The following is a 25,306-nucleotide window of genomic DNA, read 5'->3' on the forward strand; positions in this document are numbered from 1 at the left end:
TTTGACTATTTATTGATGTTAAGAATTAAAATAAAGTTATTTTGATTTTTTTATTAACTTTTGTATGTTCCTTGGACAAATTTAATTTCATGTAAGGACAGTATTAACCCAAGTAGAGCAGCAAAGTTACAACAACATCAAAATGACGTCAAAATGAATCGTGATTGATTGAAAAGTGACTTTTTAATAATTAAATTTACAGCTATTTTGACATCATTTCGATATTATGATAACTTGTGCTCCTGGAAATTATTTCAGATACTGCGCAAGAAAATTAATCCACAGACTTCTGACAGTCACAAACTAGTTTGGAAATATTTAGGAATAAAGTCCTAAAATTTTCAATATTCTTTATTTTCTCTAAGAAAACCTAACCCGTAGTTATTATCGATTTATCTCGCTTCCTCTGTCTCTGAAAATTCTAGTCTGTCATGAATCCGCTGTCTGAATCTTTCGGCGGCGCTTAACTGCATCATTTACAAAGCTCGCTCGTCCTAAATGGACGTAAAATTTCTCGAATACACGGCGTCGAAGTGAAACGAGAGGAGAGCGTCGCGGAGATTAAAGAACATAAAACTTGGTTGGGTGGTATGTAATAAAGCATCCGCCTTCCACCCCTTCCACTTTTTCTTTCTTTTCTTTTTCCACCTGGAAAGCTCGCCTTACGTCTAACGGGCAGTTTTGCGCCATCGTTGCCGCTCACCGACGTCTCGTTTCTCTCGCCGGGCGCTTGAATTACGGCGAGTTTTCCGCCTTACTGTCTATTTACTGCGTGCTCGCGTGCCACAGGTAATACCACTGGTCGACAGGGAAAACCACATAAAAAAAAGCTCGCGCAGTGAATTCCCGGATACTTTCAGCAGTATTTACGGTGTGACCGTCCCCGCAAAATTTATTTAATTATAGCACGCGACCGGCATTACATACTCTGCTTTATTAGAGTTTATGCCAATTTTCACACACGTGCCTCGAGCCTCAAGCACGTGCGAGCGGAACCGCAATACTGATATTATCAATTACGCGATATAGAATCGATATCGTTATTGGAATTTTTGGTTCCACAGCACTATACGGATTAATCAAACCGAAACGCGCCGAAATTCTGTAAAGATATTTCCAATGGATTGTAATTTAATGGCTATTTTTTCCTATAAATATTATAGACAGTGGTTTACGTAATTTTTTTTTTTAACAATACTGCAACCAATAAACTGATTATCGGTGTTGATTGCACATTGCATAGTTATATTTATCCGATATGGATTGTATAAACAATGTTTTAATTAATTAATCAGCTGACTTTACAATGTACCTCTCTTCGATCTATATTATGATGAACTTATTAGGTGTTGGAATTAATTCGTAGCGTTTTACAAGTGATGGGAAGTACTTTCATTAATGTATTTTTTAATGCTCATGTGAAATAAATAACATTCTTTCATTAAAAAACGCTACGAATTAATTCCAACACCTAATATTATTCTCCATAATTTCTTATCATAGTTCCTGATAGAATCATTAAACTGTATGAGTCTTTTATATCGGATTTTTTTTCCGGATTGGATAACGTGAGGTATGTGTAACATTAGTCTCCACTGTATTGGCGTCATGAAAGAAAATTCTAGAAGAATACAGCTTTCTTGGATGGGGACTATCCAGTTATGAATTATAATACCGTTTCTTATACGACAATGGACTTTGAATGGCGCTACTGTATATAAAAAATGCGTATGTAGGATTGGAATAAAAAATGGATAGGAGCTTTATCTTAGTGAATGTGAAAGTTTCACCGAGTGTGACATTAAAACATAAAGCGACATTGTCATCTGGAATGGAAGCTCTCTTGGATGATAATTCTCTGAAGGGGACAAATGCGTCGTTAACGTCAACACGTATAACGAGTGCACTTTCGCATCGTGGGAGTTCACGTTTGACCTTAACGTCCACGCGTATTCAGTTAGGAACGTCAATGTGTTATTTATTATTACCTTACGTGTAAATGATTTTTATAAATTGACACGTGTATCAAAGGTTGCGAGATTAATTTCAATTATTCTTCTTCAATTATTCTTCGCGTAAATCAGGCAGAAAAAATTGAATTTCGTTGAGTCGAATCTCAAGTCGGATTTGAAGCAAACCAGTGCAAAGGAATGCACAAAAAAAAAATTTTGCTGAAGTATCTAAAAATTTAAATATACAAATTATTTAAAAATAATTTTGTTGAACTATTAAAATGATTATATAGGAAACGTAAATATGAACAATATTGCAAAAAATTTTGACATTTTAACAATCAGTTCGAGCATCATACATAATTATTTTGATGATCCAACAAAATCGTTTTCAGATATGTATACCTAAATTGTTAGATACTCTAGCAACATTTTCTATGTATGAATGAAGAACTTTGATGAGTTCGAACGACATTGCGAATATCAGATGAATCGATGATATTAAAAATGTCTATAAAAAATCGACATAGAATCTCAGCGCGTGAATAAAATTTATTAAAACGTTAACATGAAAGAAATAATAAGAATATTAATATAAAAAAATAGTTAACGTTTCGATCTTATATTTTTTTAGATTATCTTTGATACAATTACTGCGAATATTTATTAAAATGAGTTCTTTATCCATGTCCCTTGTTTTAATCTGGGCTTATCTTTGCACGAAATAATACTACGTGTGTACTTTCCACTAATTTCCATTAATTTTATCATATTTTATATGTATAATTTTCTTTGGAGGCATCGTTAATTTTTTCTCAGTAAAGAGCATTGCGTAAGCAATTCGATTTATTATCGATTATTAGATAAAAAAAAATATGTTAACAATACTTAGGCACTAATTATTCTTATCGCTGCACATGTCGATACAGCTTGACAGCATGTGAATAATACAGCGATAAGTAAAGTGCATGCGACACACGATTTTCGCTCCTGAGACTGTCGCCGTGACAGCGGCAGAATCCCCAGGATTAGGACTCAAGCTGGAAAGAAAACAGTGGTTTTGTCATTCGAGTAACGTAAAAGCGCCAGAGGGAAAAAAAATCAAGGGTGTGCACATATTACGCACACTTGACGCCTCGAATATCTTCGCTGTATTCAGGAACGAACATCGAGTCTGGTCGCGTCCAGATATTTATGACTTTTTACGATTCTGTTTGTTCGACTAAACAACTTGCTTGGATTGCGTATTGCGTGTTAATAAATCATAATTCTAGCTTATCCGTACTTAGTTTATGTTAGTAACTGCAGGAGATTTATTGAATATTGAATTTATAAAAATATAGAGCGCTGAAATTAATAAAGTTGCATCGATACGCCAGGTTGTTGAAATCTAATTCGTGAAATAAAAATTGTAGTAATTTGATTAATTGAATCACTAATCAAGCTGATATAAATATTTGATATGAACATCAATCATTCATAACTTCATACATGACACACGTCATTTAAATAGTTTCCTGTCAGTTATTATTCGAATAGCATTATCTATTTTTTCCTATGAATAATCATAAGATGACTTAAATAGAGACCTAAAGAGAGAGAGAGAGAGAGAGAGAAAGAGACATATATTTTTTAAATACAAATATTAAAGTGTTTACATTTAATACATATACGATCAGTGGCGACTTAAGATTACAATATTTCATGGATACTGCGACATTGCGTTTCGTCTTATAATTCTTATCCTAATCTCTGGATCGTAAAATAGAGATTGCGCGAATATCGAGGAATTTAGGATGTGTGAAGAGGCTGCCTTGCTCTTCTCATGTAGTCCGTGGAACCGGAGATGGTCCGGGAGCTCTTGTCGTAAAGACGGCAGGCTGGAAGTATCACGTGCGAAGCTAACATGTCCTCGGAGAGCTCGGGGTAGTCTTCTGTGTGTTTAGCTGGCGTATATATAGTCTACACGCATCTTTTTCCGTCATACTATATACGCACGATATACATGTACATGTGTAAGCTGCTCTCTTGCTAGCAGCTTCCGTCGAATCTTTCCCGGCTGTAAAACGTCAGTCCTGTAAATAAAAACATGCGTCTTAACCCACTCGCAAGCTCGACATGTACAACATGGTATGTTTTAAAGCGGGACAAGTCAATATCGGCAAGTATGAATTTTAGACCTTCGAGAAAAATTTGTTGAATTTTGAAAAATGCATTTAATGGTACGTTTTAAGAAAAATATGTTTTCGTTCTTCGATGAAGTTTACATCAAAATCGAAATACGTTTGACAACATTTTAAAATATTCGAGTGGTTTAAAATGTTATATATATTTTCATAAGTTCCTACAGTTACTAAAAGTTATATTAACAGAAGTGCATTTGCGCATAACTGTGTAGGTACGATATATCCACGTGTCATGTTTATATATGTTATAGAAGATCGTATGTATATTATACTTAGGAGAAACTGGAGTAAAACCGGCGTAAGCGGATCAAGTTGGGAATATTCGCTTATTTCGCGAGAGATAGGAGAAACCCAATAAAAACATTGGATAAAATCGAACAGCTGATGAGTGACATATTTCCTAGAATTAAACGCTATGCGCATAAAGTATTACATTGATTTCCTAATAAGATTCGTCAGCTTGATTCTTTACATAATTTTCATCTTTATTTATTTAATCTTAAAAAAATTAAGATTATCACTTTTTTAAGGATATGCATTATTAATCTAAAATCTTATTTAGAATTGATATTGCGATTGAAGGTTGAAACATCTTATTTTTACGATTACATAAAAAAGTTTGAAGATCAAAAGGGACTCTTTTATCACAATTGCTCATGTCTTCCGCATTCGATTTACATTTAGAGCACGAAATCGTTAAAATCCGAATTTATTTACCGCTATATAGTCACTGTTTGCACAGAGGAAACGACGATCTCATCTCAAACGGTAAAGAAAATGTATGACGGTGGTCCCCGTCTTTTCTGACGGAGATTGAATGTAACCCGATTCGAGCGATTCAGCTCTCTGTCAGAGTAACGAAGCTCTTTCGATTCCGCTCGCATCTCCAACGTGCCCGAGGAGAGTAGGTACTCCGTGCCTTGCGTTTAGTACAACATTTCGAATATATACATATATATATATATACTTGAATTCTCTTCGATACACTGAAAAACTATCCGACGCCAGACAATGCGCCTCTCGGGGGGGAGGGGGGGGGGGAATGGACATTGATGGTGCAAAAAAGGAATATTTTCTCTCAAAGAACGCAAAGTTTCTTTGTCTTTGTTTCTGAAACGGATTCACATCCGTTCTACGTATTCATGCCAGTCGAGTAATAATTCGTTTGCAATTTCGCGTGTATACGGAATGTCTGAATGCTACCAGTAAATGGTAGCACAACTCCGTAACGCGTAACAGGGCTGTTTTCCCGTTCCAGATTTTCTTCTCCAACCACCCCCGCGCTCTCTTTTGTCTACCGCTGCGTCATTAAATCTGCGACGCGTCGACTTCCACCACTTTCGAGTCATTTGAGAACTTGCATATTGCGCATTCCGCCCTGCATGCAGATATCCGTACTCCGTGCTCACCACCCGCCTCTTCCTTTTCTCGACCTTTCGACGTCCCTCAACCCTTTCACGTCCCTTGGAATGAATGGACGAGCTTAGCGACCGTCGGGAACGAAAGATGCTTTGCCATCATGACGCTTGCTCGGGGATCGATGAGATTCCTCGCGAGGATGAAAATTTGAAAAGAGCATTTATCAATTGTGTCATCTTTTATTTTACTTACGTCGTCGCGCTACGTCGTTCCTGCACTCGAAGAAAATATAAATAGAGCAATAATTCTTAGAAAATATATTCCAACCGCTGCCAGACACACTTTGCATTTAAATGCAAGCAGCTGCGAGTTCGCGTCGTTCGCGAACTGATTCTAAGGAGATTGACACAAGTGCCAGGTATTGACCTATCGATTGTTTTTAACGAGCATATACCCGTTGCAACATATCCTCTCCAATCAAAAAGAATCATCCACTTCTACGAAACGCTTCAATTAATATCTTCACACTTCGCTTCAATCGCACAGTAACAAACAGATAGAAAATAAGAACAATGCAACATAGATAATAACACAACATTAATATATCGTCGATATAAAATCGAGATTTTTATAGAACGTAAAAACAATACCGCGCCGTCGCTATATTGTTTAATATTTACTGTTAAAATGTGATAATTTATTTACCTGCAAAAACATTAGAAAATACAGGAAACACATGATATGTTCTTGTGGTTTCTTCTTTTAATTTGTAATTATCTCAATCCCTTAAAGAGAGAGAAAGAGAGAGAGAAAGAGAGAGACGATAGCATGTAATTTACAGACATTTCCTAGTCGTTATATTAAACGATTTCCGCGTTTCAATGCCACGCGAAGCGACCGTTTCCTTTCACAGGGAAAATTTCTATTTATTCAGGTACAGAGAACGAGCTGATGTCACGATGCGGAGTAGGAAAATAAAAAAAAGAACGCTTGTATGTCGGGCACCAGGCACTCATTTTCGTGCCATTCATACGGTGAAAGGTGGGACAGGTTGAACGCGTTGTTTGTCGCATTTATCATTTGTACGCCGCGCATCATACTTCAACAATTCGCAAAAGTGTATTGTTGATCTCGGCGCAAATGCTGTGCGATGCGTTTGGGGCTGCGGGGGACAGACCGTGCATAAATAAGTGTCGAGAGGCTATTTCTAGATACACGGGAACGGGTTCGGTATGTACCTGCTCGTGCAGTTGCGGCAATGCATATCAAACGTGTTGAATTTTTAACGTAACTATACGCATAAACCTGCGCTCTTTAAGTAGCGGACGAGTGAATGAAAATACACATAAAATGATATATTTTTTTTCCCAAAAGGATGAGGTGGCAACAGCGTTTTTTTTATATTCAATGATTCCATATATTGCAATACCAGGCTACAACCTACATAGCACAAGAGAATGGAATATCAAATAACAGGAGCGAATAACGTTTTGGAAAAAAATTACGTTTTAAATCCAAAATGGATTATTAAATGGGAAAGCTTGAAAAAAGCCTCAAAGTTCCTGAAAAGCATATTTGTCCCGTAAAGCGAAGAGGAGTAAGGTGTAAAAAATGAAGACAAAGATATATATATATAACATATACTTAGAGAAAAATGTACTAAACTTTAATAAAAAAAATATTTATTCGAATAGTGCCAGTTGAATATTTACTAAATGTAAACATATTTATTTGGTACCCCAGAACTTAATTTGATTTACCTATTATTATATCTTATTCAACAAAATATATTTTTCGTAAATAAATGTTGTATTAGTGCTATTCAAGCAATTATTTATTAATTTAGTACATTTTTCTCTCAGTGTACATAAATAAACATATAAATAAATTTTTAAAAATATTTTGGTTTAACCAACAAAAAGACAGAATAGCATTTTGATGAGGCCAAACAATCGTAACCAGAATTTTTATGACAACTAAAATGCCTTCTGGTTGAGTATTTTTGTTTAACCAGAATTTTTCTCAGTGCACGTTTCGGTAGCTTAAAGACACTCGATCGCGAATAATTTCGTTTCCCGCGAAACTTTGTCGCCCTCTTCTCTGACCGACCTCCTCGAACGCCTGAACGTGCCGACGGTGAAATTGTAACACCCCTTGAAGCCATCGAAGGGCTCGAGATGTTTGATGCGGGGAAACTCGGGGTTAAATGTACGTGTACATATGTACGGTATATACTCCCATATATATATATATATATATATATATATACATGCACATATAGCGATACCAACGTCGGCGTCGCCATCAACACCTTCAGGAGCATTACGTGTGTTCGTTCAAGATCGTAAGATGTCCATCGTCTGGTACCTGAACACACAGTAACACGGCATTACAGGGAGGTCCGAGGTTGATTCCTAACACAGAACCAGCACAGTTTGATTGGGCGCATCGAGGTGAGGTGGGTAACGATAACGGTTATCGTTATAGCCTATTCACTATCTTTGACTACGAAGTGTTAAAGTATTCCGAGCGCTTGGCGTGGTCGGGACATAGGATCGTTATTGCACTAGCAAGGAGCCGGCTCCGTTCTACAGCTATACGGTAACACGTGCTAGAATTCGTGATTGTATGGTCCATGAACGCGCCCGCTCGTCGGCGGATCCTTTTATTTATATAGCTACCCTCGTCAATTTTAATTTTATAGTCAGCGCAAGTCGGATGATTTTTTTACCGCTCATGTTATATAAATGAGAGTCACCCTGAATAATTCTTATAAGAAGACGGGAACAATATTATCGCCAAATGCGAGAAAAAGTTTATTCCTTTCCCACCTCCCATCTCCCTTAATTTCCATTTTATTTTACATTCTAGACTCTTCAATTTACCGCTGCAAGAGTCAAAATTGATTCGAAAGCTTTAACTGTACACTCGGTGTCAAATTGTGGCATCGTACACATAATTCTCGTCCAAAGTTTCGTACTTTTCGTAAAACAGAAGTCCTCAACAGAGTGACTTCAACCGAGCGAGATAAAATGACAATTCCAGGTTTGCGCTTCAGCTCAAGGCCTCATTTCATTCCCCGCGATGTAAGTCCAACTTAGTTGGCTTCGCAAAGCCCCGTGACGGGTTTTCCCATACTACAAGATACCGTTTGCTCGAGTAAGTTAAGCGATTAGGCTGACGAACCCTTTGACCCGCGTTTAATCTACTAAAAGTTCATACGGATCTTTACGAATTGCCAATCTCGAGATTGCGCTACTAAGATATTTTTATTCAAACCAAATTTTAACTAAACTTTAATTTAAATAAACTTTGATTTTTATCTTCTGATTGTATTTTTTTTGGAAATATCGGTTGTCTAAAAATTTTCTTCGTACGCTAAATTCATGTCACATTATATCCAATTTGAGTTCTTTTTAATATTCATTTTTATAGACCATCTGCCATCTGCTTGTACTCAATACGTTGTTAATTAATTTAAAAACAGTTAAATAATTTAAATCAAGGAATGTATTAAATTTAACTCTTTAGTTTATTATTTGCTAAGTGTTTATGTTAATATGAACATTGTTTACTTTGAAACTAAGTGATTCAACCACAGAAATCGATTTCTCTCAATTCATTATCAATAATCTCATTTCTGTTAGCTAAAATTATTATTTATTAATCACAAGCATTCACAATTTACGGATATATATATCTGAAGGTGCGATCTTTTGATCTGAAGAGCACGTATTTTACGAGAAACGATCATTGCCACGTAATATTATGCATTCCATATAACGAACTTACCATAACGTGGAACTATCCGCACATTCTTGAGGAGAACCTCGTGGGTAATGTAAATACTTCAGCCGGACAAATGTCTTGCTGCATTTTTCACATCGTTCATACCTCCGCCACCAACAAGATCACGTTATCTTCTACATCTTTAAAGAAAGAACTAGAAACAACCCGCCAGTAGAGTTTTCCGAATCGCGTGCGAGTCTCCAGGTGATTCTCCGGGTAGTCTTTTTTTAGTGTACAAGCTAGCGACTTTTAAAGCTGTGCTTAAACATCGAGTCTCCTTCACTTTTTACGTATAGCTAGTCGTTTGAATCCTCCGATGGGCCGCGTTGACACCTATTTCGGCCACGTTTGCAAAAGTCTGTCCGCAGTAAAAATCTTGCAGGATCGAATCCCCTTAGATTGACCGCTTTCTTTGAATTTGAAGAACTTGTTTCATCCCTTTGTTCTTTCTCTTTTATATGTATGATGTTCTCACTTCCTATTCGCGTCTCCACCAACTGTCTCTTTAAATTGTCTTCTCTCTAAAGCCGTGACTTATTCCTTAAGAGATACTGCGAGAGTGACGTGGTCTTTGAGACGTGATCGTGTCAACTGTCTTGACAGTACTGCACCTAACCATCTGAGAGTTATGACATTCGGACGGAATTATTCATGAGAAGTACGAAGAAGATTATTATACAAAGTAAATATGATGTTAACAAATCTTTACATGCTTTCTGTATTTGTACGAATATACTTTGCATTGTTTAGATATTACAACTTATTGCAATAAGAGAAACTATATTCTTATTACATTCTTTTATATATATATATAATATATATATATAATTTTGTTTATTATTCTTTCTTATTATATTTCTATCTAACAAGAAATATTACTTATATACAATTTAATACAGATTTTTAAATCTATCTTAAATATCGCCGATAACACATTCCTGTTTTATTGCGAGCAGAAAAAGACTATTATATAAAGAAACAAGGTTTGGAATTGGTGAACCGGTTTATCTTCCGGAAATAGCGAGTTAGAAAAACTAGTCGACTTAAAGTCAACTAATTGGAAGGCCGCGATTCTGCTGCTTCAATTCCACGAGCAGCCGGGCGAACAAAAATAAAATGGTACAGGGAGATTGGGTAAATAGGGCAAAAGAGTAACAGAAAGATATTGAACTGGCCAGGGCCACTCTGTGTAGGGCAGAGGCTCACGGAAATTGCTTGAAATGAAAGAAGACCAACGACAACAAGTTATTTCATACCACATTCAACCTATCAAATATTTCAGAGAAGAGCTCTCTTTACGATAACGGCAATATCTCGTGGCATCGAGAGGATAAAAATGTAAACGAAAAGGATCTTTTTATTTTACAGCTTGACTAGTACAATCAAATTTTTAACATCCAGTACGTAAAAAGGCGCAATGTTTTTCTTTGCACTGTACGTTGACGACGTGATATTTTCTCTCATTTCACTTCAGACGCAACGAATGAAGATGCGTTTCCTTTCTCAAAATTCTATCGAGATATTAAAAATGATAATATTTTCTAATCTTTCCGTCTCGTATATACACAAAATAAGAGAATAAAAAAACTTGACTGTCATTTTACGGTGGCTAAGAAAACTGAGAATTGAAAAAGACTATTAGAAATACTGCCTTTTTTATGTATAGGTACAGTATTATAAATAAAAATATTTAATAAAATTATTTATGTATTATTTAAATAAAATTAATATTATTAAAGTCTGCAAATAGATTGAACTACTTTTAAAAAACATGTATCAAACGTTTTCCATTCTGGAAGCAGTGCAACGAATTCAGTAGCAGTACGAAGCTTTTTCGATACTCGATGTCGTTTCTTTTGGCACGATACTGTTTCGTATTTCTCGCTTGAGAAATTCAATGATTTCATCGCCAGTATAAATAACCTCGATACGCATTTTACAACGTTAGAGAAAATCGGTCGAGCAAAAGTGTCGATATCTTCGCGATGCCGAAGTCTCTCTCTTCGTTCACTTCACCTGTACTTCATGTATTTCAACGGCATCTTCGTCCGATGTCTATTACGAACGCGATCCCGTCAAATTACGGCGTTAAGCGCGATAATCCGTGTAACGTGACTCCGGAATGGCAGAATATTGTGTAAAGGCACATTAGACACGCGTACTTTGACGAAAGGACGGCGCTCGGCACGAGGAGAGCGTTGACAAAGTTGAGATAGACATTGTAGTAGCGGCATTACTATGTCACGTGCGGGCGACGTCATTACCTTGCATGCAAAATGTATAACGGTGCATGCAGCTGCGAGATGCATCGGCGAAATAATGCTAATTTATTCGGCGTGCATATTAGAAACGGCGGGAGGAGGAGGACGATGGGGGTCACGCGTAATAAGATGTACCTTATCTCTCTCAAGGATGAGAAACTAGACAATTCCGTATTTCGCACAATCGGAGAATCGTTCTATTTCAAAAACACAACGATCATTCTGCTCATTTGATACAATAGCGACATATAACTCAAAAATTGTCATTCTTTTCAAGTCGCTTGCTGAAAAAGAACAGACACATAAAGAAAAAGATTTACTTTATAAAAGAACATACTTTTATTCCTCTATAATCAGTTATTACATCAAAATTGCATTTTAAAATTAATATTTGTTATAAAATAATTCAAAGAGCATTGAAATTCATTTTCTGGTAAACTTTGTTTTTTAAGTTGTGTTATCCTCAAGGTTGGTAAAAAACATGTTTTAAACGTATTTTAAACAGTTGCTTAATTTTAATATGTTTTTTTTATAGTACTGTTTAAAACATATTTGAAGCATTAAAAACATATTTAAGAAAAAACAAAATACTTTTTATTCTTAAAAAAAAAACATTAGTCTTTACCAACCCTGGTTATTGTTGTTACAAATAAACGATTTATTGTGGTTCCATTTTTTTTCAATATCTATTTTAAAATATAATAACATATAATCTTATAGAAAAATACTAGCCAATTTATTTCTGTACAGTAATTAATTACTTACTTTAGATAAAAACTAAAAGCACTGTCATTCCGTACTTTTAATGTTCCAAATAAGTAATTAATATAATAATTACTGACCCATTTATTACTTTTAGTGATAAATTGATCAGTATTGAATTTGCCAGTATTTCTGGAGCAGAAACGTGTATCTAATATTAGTACATCCATGAAAATTGCACGAGAAACCGAATTTATGATTATAAATTCGTCAAAGATAAAAATATAGACATGTAAAAGTTTCAGAGATATTAAATCTATGAAAGCGCATATGCAAGAGTTCCATAAACAGAAAAGTTGCATAAAACGAGCACATATGTATACGTTCTATAAATATTAAACATATATAAATTTAATAAAATCTCATAACAATATGTAAAAATTATTAAATAGAAAATACATAAAATGTCAGTTTCGTATACTTAGGTTGCAATTGAGAAATGAAACTGCAGAAATATGTAGTAAATTATGTTACAGTAATAAAAATTCATGACGTAACACGCAAGATAAAATATGATATTGTCAGTTTGACACGCATAAATTTATTTTTGCTCTTGGAAAAGAGAGAGTGACTATTGCGAATTATTACGTAATCTATTCTTTTTAACTGCGCTACGTTTCATTTATTTTACAGATAAATTTATATGAATGTTATAAGAAATGCAATTTTAATATTTGTAAAATTCTTATTTTATATTTATATATATATATAAATTCAATAATAGATACATATAATTCACGATTTTATTATATATTGTATCTAAATTTTATAAAATATCTCTTGCATTCTCTCTCTCTCTCTCTTTCTCTTTCGCCTTCTGATTATGATATATTGTAACAGAGAGACTTCTATAAAAGTAATTTAAACATTTTATTTCGCGCTCAAGTAATTAAATTTAATTATATTGTTTAGATGGAAAAATAGAAATAGTATATCATGCACAACGTACCAAAAAAGCGCGGCTAAATAAAATAGATTAATTGTGAAATTAATTGACATGCAGTACTCACGATATTGCGACGTCCCTCGACGCGCGTTCACCAGTCTATCTTCCGTTGCAATTCTATTTACAACAGTATTCGAGAATGAATCAGAAGCATTTCAATCTGCATCGTCCGCGTTGATTGCATGCCACTTTGTTTCACTCGTGATATACTCGTGACACGAAATTCGGGAGATTCGAACGACTTTAACAATTTAATGAGTTTAATAATTGCATTAACAAGCATTTATCGCAAACGAAATTAGCAAATTTAGTTAAGGAGTTGTGAATGTCCATTGTAAGTAATATTATTTTACACATACTCGCACGCGTTCATTCGCGAAGAGAAACTATGCGAGAAAATGATTTTATCTTAAAATTCAATTATTGTAAAATATATATAGATCTAAAATTCAATATAATAATTTTGTTAATCATCAAAATAATTATATATGACACTCGAATATAATGAGCATCCTACGAAAGTTTTGTAATAGTAATCAATTTGAGCGTGCGACGTAATTATTTTGATGGGCCAACAAAATTATTTTTCGATTTTGTCTAGCTACGAAAAAACTTCAGCAAAACTATTCTTTCAGTACATTATATCGATCCACGATAGTAAAATTCATTACGTATATCCATAATATTATTTATGAATTTATTTAAAAATATGCGCAAGAATTACAGTAATAGCGAGATCTATTTACACAAATATGATAATAATCACGCAAATATTAATTAGCTTCTCAAAATTCTATGATATTATAAACTTAATTCCACGATATTTCTATTTCTGGTTTTATAAATCGTTATGAAAAATATACGAATTAATAGCAGGAACTTATTATGAAAAATATCCGTCACTCCTAATCATAAAGAATACATTTCGATATATTATCAGAAAATGTGTCAAATATTATTTAAATTCGTTAGAGACAAAATTTAATTATTCAATGTATTATAATATTCAGAAACGTTATTAAATTATTGCCGTTTCCGCGAAGAGAATCGAGTAAATTATTAATAAGACGCTTATTATATTTATAACCCCGCAAACACAGTCGAGTAGTAAGCCTTAAGTCTTAAGAAATTGATCAATCACAGTCGAATGTTAGAAGAATAATCGACTATGATTGATCAATTCCTTAAGGCTTAATGCTTATTCTATTATGTTTGCGGAGTAATGGAACACGACAAAGAAATTAAAGTCTCTATAAATCTCTATAAAGTTGAATTCATTATAGAAAGTTGAATTCATCTCGCGGAACAAGGAATCGATTATATTTCAAAACGTTAAATATTACGTTTTTTTTTCTAATAAAAGTATCGCGTACATTATTGGAGATAATTTCGTTCGTTAAGGTCTGTCACACAACAGAGTCGCAATTCGTAAGCCGTAAGAAATTGGCCAATCACAATTGAATATGACAAAAATAATCGACTACGATTGTAGTTAATTTCTTACAGCTTACGAATTGCGACTTTATTGTGTAACAGGCCTAAAGCAAGAATGCGTAGTGTTGTGATGACGTCCGCGTGACTTTGACCGAACGCGCCGTAAGTCATAACGGCAAATTGTACAATATTTTCATTCGTGTTGAACGGTTATGTGTATAAATCTCGTTTTGCCTATGCGTATCTTTTGCGTATTGAGTAAACTTCTCATCGCGTGTTAAAATGGAATAGAACATCAAACGTCGCGATGTTTTGTAAATCATCAGCGCTCGAAGATTTACTAAGATTTTTAATTCATCCGCATTAATTCTTATGGAGTTAAGTACGGATTGATGAATTAGAATAATGAGAATAATCACAAAATTATGTACAGTGAGTACAAAAAGTATTCGTACAGAAAAAGCAGTTTTTAAAAAAACTTTATTTAAAAAAGTTAAATATTATTCAGTAAGAATTGACGTCATCGAATCGATATCGATACGATGATTTTAATGCTAATTCGACGTCGACGTTTAATTGATGATCATTTCTTGCTGGGTAACAATTAACAATTTATTCATGAAGTATAAAATAGACTGTATGTTTTTTAAAATTATATATATCAAAAAGATGTGTATTTATTATAGGAAATATATCATCTGAAAAATAAGGAAAAATTAAAAATTCCATTGTTTGGATGTGCAGTCGAGAAATTTAGTTTCTAATAATAGAAATACATGGGAAGCTCATTTGTTTATGTTAGAACATAATGTATTCATTGCATAAAATTGCTAATTAATGTTTATTTTCTACAAATAAGACTTTTTTTTTATAAAACATTTCCTTGTACGAATACTTTTTGTTCTCACTGTAATTGTTCGTCAATTAATAATTGACTGAAAAACCGATTTGAAAGTAAATGATAGAATTATTTTGTATATCACACTGACGCCACTATACTATGATTTAAGATGGTTCGGAGATAAACTCTGATCGTTTACGCGGCTCGGAAACTTCGGCTGCCTGGCTACGTGATTGCTTCTTATGCTTCACGAATTCCAGATGTATCGCTCGAATCGTGTTCGAGCGATGGTGAGGAAAGGTAAAATTGACGGCGAAGAAACGCGCTGGAAACAGATTGAAGTTTCCCTGAATGATTTAGCAGCGGGCGAGCGTTTCGCCTCCGGATTTTCGCACCTTTACGTCTTTTAACCGCCTATCATAATTTTTAACAACGCCGAGATTTACGTAAGAGAACACGCAGTGACATTACGAGCGGTTATTTTGACGCACAAACACCCACACGAATCTTCGTACCTTAAAATATACGCACGTATGTGGTCGTCGATGTCCCCTATAAATCGTGGACGTGCACAGGAAGATATAAATATTCTAATTTATAATTAATTGTGATTTCAGATCAATACAAATTATGATGAATTAATAAAGTAAAACGTGTAAAATATTATATTTTTATTAATCTTTAATGGACTGAAGGTCTATTTTTTCTTACAACTTTTCCTTGAGTAAGATTTGTTATAATTTCGGTGATCATAAAGGACAGTTCTTTATTTTAGATAGTTGACCTTTAGATTTATTTATATTTTCTCAAAATTCAATTTTGTGTCTTTACATAATGATATTAAAAATTTAATAAATTCTTTTCTAAAAATTTTGGAAAATGGCTTTCTAATTAGCGTTCCAATATAATATGCGAATTTTTGCGGAAAATATCGACATTATTATTTTTATGCAAGGACAATATTAGCTCAAGAAGAAAAACAAAGCCATAATAATACCAAAAATGACATTAAGTCGTGATTGAAAAATGACTTTTAGTAATCTTTGCAGCTATTTGGCGACATTTTAACATTATGATGGCTTGTGCTTTACTTGAGAGTTATGTCAGATATATGACGCAAAAAAAAAAAGATTTCAGAAATTAATGCGCAGACTTTTGACAGTCACAAACTAGTTTGGAATAAAGTTCTAAAATTTTTAGGTTGTTCTTCATTTTTTCTAAGAAAATATGGTCGCCGTAGTAATTCATTATTCCATTGTATTCCTTATCTCAAAATATGATACTGTTTCAGCATCACTATAGTATAAGCTTTCTCATATCATAAAGAATAAAATATCTGTGTGTGTGTGTGTGTGTGTGTGTGTGTGTGTGTGTGTGTGTGTGTGTGTGGATATCGCTTATATACATATTATTATATTAATAATTGTAGCGTTTATATTTATCAATTTATTCATATTAATTTAACACATCTCTTTAATTTATATAATTAGTTTAACACAAAAATATATTATATCAATAGAATAGATTTCTAAAATATAATTATTTATCACGCAGCGTTCCGACTAAACAATTGTACTCTGCATTTGTCGCGCATAAATCCAAGGTAAACAATTTTACCAAAAAGGATATCGGAGAGAAAGAGAGAAAAAAAAGGATTATAATACGTATATATGTACAGAGCACAAGAAGCGTCATTACACGTAAGTGTTACGATGGGATAAAACGATGTAGACGCAGGAGGTGGTAAAGCGAAGAGAATCACAGGAAGAATCGCAAAGAGGAGAAAAGCGAAGCGGTACGCAGAGAGACGATTACGAGAGAGGAGAAGGATCGAAGAGACGTAATATAAGAGGTAAAAAAAAAAAGAAAAAATATTTGAGAAGAAGGAACAAAGAAGAAAAGGACGAAGAGGCTCTTTAACCGGAGCGCACCGAACGAACGACAGGTGAGTCCCTCGGCGAAGGTAGGAGAGAAACCCCGCAGTTTCCCGAGAGGGGAGCATAGAACGAAGAGGCAAGATGGAAAGTAGAAAGAGAAGGAGGACGAGAAGCGAAAAGCGCGAGTGAACGAGAGAGATTGAGCATCGCGGCGGAAACAGAGACGTGGTAGTTTAGGCGAGGCGAGATGAGCGAGAGGCTACGAAGATACACGAGCGCAGAAACACGAGCGCTGGAGCACTCGGCTATCGGCGTCGTGGGAGAGGAAAGGAAGGGGGAATAAGGGGCGCCGAAGTGGGGATAGGAGCGGCATCCGCGGAGGGGAGGGGGAAGCACGCCGGCGCCTCACTTCAGTTCAGTCCCGCGGTGTCTGCTGTGAAGGTGGCGAGGCCGTTCGGTTTGCTCTCTGCTCTCTCGGAACAAAAGCGGCTCCTTTCGGCTCGGCCGTTCGTACGCGAGACTCCCGCCGGGAGGAAAGAAGAGAGAGAGAGAGAAAGAGAGAAAAGGAAGGCGAGAAAATATCGTTCGGTCGCGCGATCGCGTATACCCCGTATTTTCACGATGTCGCGTCGTTTCTAGCGACGAGCAAGGCTAGCCAACCGCGACTTTGGCGGAAGTCGACCAACCGTATATACGCATCTCTCTCTCTCCCTCCGTCGCGCTCGCGCGCGCGCGCGTTGTATCTCTCTCTCTCTCTCGCTCGCTTCGACGTTCGTAACGTTCGACGAGGAGCGACGACATCGAGCTGTTTTACGAGACGCGACTGTACCAGCTGTGGTGACGCGACGCGCTCTCGGGGGGGAGGCGAGTGTATTATGCCGTGCTCTGTGTTCTCTCGTTTGTAATCTTCTGTTCTGTGCATTCGGGTTGCAAAGCGCGAGATTAAGGTCCGGGTTTTTGCTTTCCGTCGCGCATCGCGATTCTCGCCTCTGTGTGCACCGATGTTTTCTCCACCGAGGCCCCGTTAACGCCGAGGGAACAAAGGGAGACAGCGAGGGAGGCCAGCAGCGGACGTAAGAGAAAGAGAGAAGACCTACACACATACAGTCGTCGTATCGATCGAGAGCTGGTCCCACTTGACGTAAGTCGATGAGTTTTGTACTACCACGTCCAGTGATCTTCGTCCGTGTCCTTCTTTATTAACTAAATTCCTTGGATTGGAATTTCACTCTAGAGAGTGAAAATTGAACCAGGGGGGGGTCGATCGTGTATCTTGAAATGAGGTGAAAATAAGTCCTCCCAGTCTTGGAAAAGACTCGAATGTCAATCTTTAAGACTCGATCCCACAAAGGTAGGATTAACTTTAATCTCGGTTCAACTTACTCCTCACTTTTTTTTCCAATTTTAAAAAGATGAGGAGAGTAAATAGAACCGAGATTAAAGTTAATCTTACGTTTGTGGAACTGGATCTAAGAGTGAGATTTCTTTCTTCAAAGTGAGATTCACTGTAAAAGGTTTTAGAGGATAGTGATACGAGGGAGAGAGAATTCAGAATGATGACGGGACGCTCGGTTCTTCTCCGTTTGATGTTGCCTTCTGTCGTTGGCTTCGCTTAACGGGAAATTAGAACGGAGAGGCCCACGTGCGATACGATGATAATGCTCGAAATAATACTCAGAAACGGCCGCGCGAATCGAATAACCTTCGTGAGTAACTGTTCTTATGCACAAAGTCAAGTTCATGATCACGCACAAGGGCTCATTCTGCCTCCTTGTTGTGTTTTGCCTGCCTCCGGATAGGATATCAAACGCGAAACACTCGTGGCTGTCAAAGTACGAGATTAGTTCTGTTTGATACGTTCTACGGAGATGCTATTTGCAAGTCGCTTATTGTTTTCTGACAATCGTATTTCGCGGAAATTTTATACGTAATATTTATATATATTTTTTTTAAGTTCTTAAAGATTATATTAATCGAAGCGCGTTTTACTTTACGCGAATTATAAAATTCCATTTCGCACTTTTAAATGTGAATGTTGCTCATACTTTTAGTAATGTGACTTGCACCAATTGTTTCATTTCACATGAATTTATGTCTTATATGATATGTAAATGTAGCTTATATTTATTAAAATTTAAAAGAAATAATCTTTAAATTATCTAAAATTATCGATAGAAAGTTTTAATTATATTGTATAAATTCATAGGAAATTTCGATTTTAATAATGACATTATTATTGAAGAGTTTTAATTTTCGAGCATGATTTCAACATTAAATGAGCGAGATCGTTTATTGTATTATTATATCGTATTACATCATTTATTAAAAAAGTTACTGCATAATACATATGATTATCATTATTGAATGTTATATAATGTAGTCACTATTATAATGAAAATGCCACCACTGAAAATGCGAATGTTAGAAATTAATCGCAATGTAATGACGATTATTATAAAATTAATTGCGGTTATTATAAACGCTTCAGTTTTTACGCGGAAGAGAAATATATATATATATTAGGTGTTGGAATTAATTCGTAGCGTTTTTTAATGAAAGAATGTTATTTATTTCACATGAGCATTAAAAAATACATTAATGAAAGTACTTCCCATCACTTGTAAAACGCTACGAATTAATTCCAATACCTAATATATATATATATATATATATATATATACATATATATAAAATAATAATATTTGTTTAATAATAATTTAGGAACTTACCACATTCTCAATACCGAACAATTTAAATGACTGTTAATAGACATTGTTGCAAAGATAGATGAGTGTTTAAAATCACAACTCGATAATATGTAGATATTTTAATGACACATTTGGTGTCGCAATTTTTTTTTGCATTTAAAAAACGCTATTTTATAATCACGAAGAACTTATAATGAATGACAAGCAAAACGAAATAATAATGTACATGACTATCGAGCGTGCTTTGTTCTTTTTTGCCGTGTTTTTTGTTTGAGTTTCCTTGGTCGACTTGAAAAACGACTCTTCCTCCTAGACGTGCTTGTTTTTTATACGTACGTACGCTAGAAAAATATCGAGTGTATAAGCTTTCTCACATTCTTGGAAAGATTTCGAAACAAAGGATTGCAGAAAATGTCAAAGCTATAGTGAAAGCTGTGATACGTAGAAAAAATATAAGCAGTAAGCCAATCTGACTACATTTATACGGCAATTTTAATCGGGTTTAATAACATTCGTAGTTATGAAAATGGCCAATCACAGTCGTTCCATTCTTTCGAGGAACAGCTATAATTGGCCAATTTCATAATTACGGATTATTAAATCCGATTAAGCGTGTCATGTAAATGTAGTCAATATTTTAGATTTGCTATTATTTACGATATTGACTGATTTATATATCTTATTGCTTATGTCTTACTATTTATATTTTTCTATGTATCTTTAGTCTCATTGCTCAAGTTTTTCTGCAGTGTGTCGTAGCCACGTTAAAAAACTTTTAAGCAGTAAATGAATTGAACTTTTTCTCTATTATGATTGGTCAATTCGCTTACTGCTTACATTTTACTGCCTTATGTTTTTTAATATATTTCTGACTTTAAGGGGTCTAAAATAAGCACAAAATTAAGATTTTTTTTTAAATTAACTACTGCGTAGAATTAACTTATATTTTATATGTGTAATATACACTGTTTAAACTGTAAATTTGTACATTTTGAAACTGATTAATTAAAAAAGTTTTTCTATAACAACTATCGTGTAACGTAGTTTTTTTTGTTAAGAAATGTGGAAAGTAACTCGATTTGAAAAAAACATTTTTTTTTTTCAATTTAAAACGACAACTTAAAAAAATTTGTCATAAATAAAGATTAATATATCAAAAAATCGTACGTTACACGATAAATAATCTCCTTAAGAACATTTTTGCTAAAATTGAAGTCAATCGGATTGTTAGTTTCGGACAAAAATTTACCGTTTTGAAAAACATGATTTCAAAAAAAAAAAACGCAAAAGAAGATTCGAAAGGATTTTATTTATTTAATAAAATGGTCTTACCTTATCTTAAGTCTCGGCTTAAAATATTCTTAAAGGTTCAAACTTTTAAGAAATGCAAAAAAGAAATTTTCGATTTTTTTCAAAGTTCCAGAGTGAGTGTTAGACTCCTTAATCGCGATTCCGGTTACGAGACTCCGGCCGAGACTCCGCGACGACATGACGAAGGAACAACAGGCGTCCGCGAAAGCACACATGTGTTCTCTTTAAAATATTATCGTACTCTAACGGTCGTGACACCCATGCCTGGGCGTATTTGTACGTGTACCTCGTTCGTGAAAGCCGCCGGTGATAATATGTCTTCCAGAACGATGGAGATTATACCGCGCGACGGGGCATACCGTCGCTAATTAGACATGCGCCCTCGAGTCCGTGTCTCCGCGAGTCGTACTTTTATTGCACGCGAAGTCTAATTAAGGTAGTGAGACAAAAGCCGCCCTGATAACCCGACTGTAACAAATGCACTCGCGCATTCGGAGATGCTTCAATCTAGCTCGGCTTAACCTGATTCGTATCGCGAAATCGAACTCGTCCATCTGACATTTCGCCCGAGTATCTTCGTGATACCTTCTGATGTCCCTTCCTTTGCGATATCAACTATCGGTGATGAGTTAACGAACGAAGTTGTCTATGTTCCTCGTCCAGCTCGTATCGTCACGACACTTTTTTTCAAGTCTTCTACGTTTAAAGTCTACGTTAAAATTAATAGCTGTTGGAATTTTGTTTTCAAATGTCACAAAGTTAACACTCGATATTTTTAATTTTAATTTTTTAGCATAAAAAACGCGGAATTTCTTTTTTTTATTTTGATAAGGAACTGTAGAACTATGAAAAGTACCGTTAGAAATGTTTTTCACTTTTTTTTTTATTAACAGAATGCGTGTGAACCTGATAACTTTACAATCCAAATTTATATAGATCTGAATGTAATTATAGTCACTACAGTTGTCGTTGCATTTACTGAATAAAAATGTTTACTTTATTTACCATTTATATTTTGATATTTTACTGTATTAATATTTGAAATTATCATAATTTATAGTATAATTTTTTTATATTTAAGAGAACTTATGTGATTATAATTATTAACATTATATAGTGGTAGTAACCATAAAACTGGAGCTTCTATAATTATTACCATAATTATTTTACCATAATAATAGTCATAAATACCCACTTTTCTCTCAAGACTCAGTGCGTGCTTATCGTTCACATGTGTTTGCTTTGTCAACACCTTAACGATTATTCGGTCACAAAAGATGAAATTTGACGGTATACGATTGACGGCGTCGTTCGTTTGATGCGTCGATCAATACTTACGAGTGGCTTGATGGCAGCAAGTCGTCTAAGTGTAACTTTCTAGGTGCATCGAGGCTATCCCTCGATCGATTGACGGAATCAACGCTCTCAACGTGCCGTGTTTAGCAAAACTTTGACGGATGTTCATTTCCGTTTCAGCAAAATTCCATGGACATGCGACGTTGCGAGATAAAATCACGATTTTGCAGACGCAGCTATTAATATTCTCGACAAATTTAATATTAATTTTTGCGGGTTCTGTGCGTTGCTTTACTGTTAGATATCAAAGGAACGGTGGTAATCAAATCTTTTGAATTAATAACATTTTATTATTTTTAACTTTGTGACTAGTTTCAAAGTAAACAACGTCCGTGTTAACGTATGCACCGAGGTATACACTTAGTAATAAATAATAAACTAAATTTGAGTCAAATTTAATGCACTTTTTTAAATTCAATTGTTTAATCCCATTATTTTAGTTAAATTAAGGATATATTCAGTAGCAGTGACGACCTATAAAAATGGTTAAAAATAACTCAAATTAGGTATAATTTGATCTTATAAATTTAACAATGTCGTATAGATGCTATTCAAAAATTTTGTGCATGTAAATTTTTAACCTTGCGTTTTTAGAGATAGAAAAAGAGATAGAAAAAAAGAATTAAAATATGCAGCTCGAGTTATAATAACGATTCAGCTATCTCGAGAAAGCTCTGTTGAAAAGAGACATTTTGTTACAGTCCTCTGTGACTTTTTTGCATTTCATATCTGCTCCAGGTAGCATGAAATTGAAACAAAAGTCTCGGAACTAAAAGTCGAAACTAAAAGGTAAAGCGACGTTAGAGAGATAAGTGTCAAATAGATGCCGTAAAAATAGGACGTGTCACCGTCAGTCTGTTAATAAAATACCATTTTTAAATTTATCAAAAGCTGCTTTAAATTACAAATTGTCAACTATCACGTTTTGCTGATAATATTCGTCACTGAATCGAAAATGAAAGAAAATAAAATAGTGAATTAATACACGTTTGATTTTTTTCCTTAATTTTCCGAGATTCCGAATTAACTTAATTAATTTTTTGAGAATATTAGATTTGGAATAATTAAGATAATCTACTGACATATCAAAATGTCAATCGAAGTGATTGATTCAAAAAAGAAAATTCTTTAAAAAATATTTTTCTATTTTATTCTATATGTTCTATTTATCTATTATTTTATATAGTATTTTATGTATTGTATATATTCTGTATTAAGTTTCATTGTCTTGCACAGAAAGAACAGTTTTGCTGTAGTAATTTTAGCTAGATACAAATCTGAAAATAATTTTGTTGAATTATCAAAATAGTGTGAAACTTTTTAGTGTTGACAGCAATGCTGCAAAATATTTTAACATTCTGACAACCAATTTGAGCGTTCTATAATTATTTTGACGGTCTCAACAAAATTATCTTTAGATCTGTTTCAATCTTTAATTAAACTTTTAAATATTGGGTCGGGGAAAAAGTTTCTTCATATTTTTTAATTCAAAATTGTATATACAATATCTTCGTCAAAAATGAATGAAATTTAAATTTTAAAAAAAGGATTTTAAAGCTTGAAATCTCTACTTTCGAAAGGTTACTATATTTTTGGAGTTTCTGTGAGCTTGGTAATTTTTACATTTAGAAAACTACGACCTGAAAAAGATGAAAAATTTTCTTTTCACTTTGGGAATCTCTCACGTGCCCAAAAAAAAATTTACGAAAATGTTTGACTATTTATCGTGAAAGCTTGAAGCTTTCCCTACAAAATCATTTTTTAAAAATGTTTCTATGATTTTTTGTTCCTAAGTTATTTTGTTCAAGTTAAGTAAAGGAGCATTCTGACTTTGATCTGCTCATAATTCCGATAAAAATAATTATACCGATTATAATAATTATAATGATTATAAAAATCATTATAATCATCGTATAATTTAAAAAACAGATTCTTAAAGCTGAAACTTTGCTCCAGCGAATGATATAATTGTAACGAAAATTTCGCGACAAATGAAAAACTTTTGCAAAAAAATTTGTTTAAATACGAAGAAACTTTTCCCCCGACCTAATATTTCAATCGTTCTTTCCGTTTACGTAAAATATGCTTTACGATTTGCTTGAAATGATGAACGATTCGAATCGTTAACAGCTTCAGTTTAATATTGTGTATTTCCGGAAAAGTAGGGCATTAGTTTCGTTTTACAAAAAGGAAAAAAAAGCCATATGAAAAGTGCAAAGTGCGATGCATTACTCTTTGCACAGATGGTACATTCGCACAATATTTCATCCGAGAACATAACAGACGCACTCAACATTAATTCTCTCAGCATTCTCTATTAAGCTCGCGAATCGTCCAAGCAAGTTTGTTCTCTTAATAGAACTAAATGAAATTTTCTAACGTGAAACGCGTTTATAATATTTCGCGAAATTGTATCGCGGATAAAAACGGATAAAAATCCCAGCGTATTTTCCATTGTTAAATACATTACATCGGAAAGCAAGAGAAATGTGCTGCGGATGCAATTCGCCGCGTTCGTTTTTTG

The 25,306-nt window shown here is 34.4% G+C and overlaps 1 protein-coding gene across 3 annotated transcripts in view; it reads left to right on the plus strand.

Annotated features, from left to right (window-relative positions):
* The window catches only part of LOC105148301 (S1 RNA-binding domain-containing protein 1), a 103,691-nt gene that overhangs the window by 20,331 nt on the left and 58,054 nt on the right, over positions 1-25,306 (plus strand). The window contains exons 3-4 of one of the 3 annotated variants that reach the window (XR_015547187.1): positions 17,085-17,133; positions 17,209-18,548. The exons of 1 other annotated variant lie outside the window; for it this stretch is intronic. The gene's annotated coding sequence lies outside the window, so the exon portion shown is untranslated. Of the gene's footprint in view, positions 1-17,084; positions 18,549-25,306 lie in introns of all 3 variants that reach the window. One more of the 3 variants, XR_015547186.1, reaches the window with a different exon arrangement.

Source organism: Acromyrmex echinatior, chromosome 13 (genome assembly GCF_024713525.1).
Source record: "Acromyrmex echinatior isolate Ae372 chromosome 13, ASM2471352v2, whole genome shotgun sequence".
Taxonomy (NCBI): Eukaryota; Metazoa; Arthropoda; class Insecta; order Hymenoptera; family Formicidae; genus Acromyrmex; species Acromyrmex echinatior.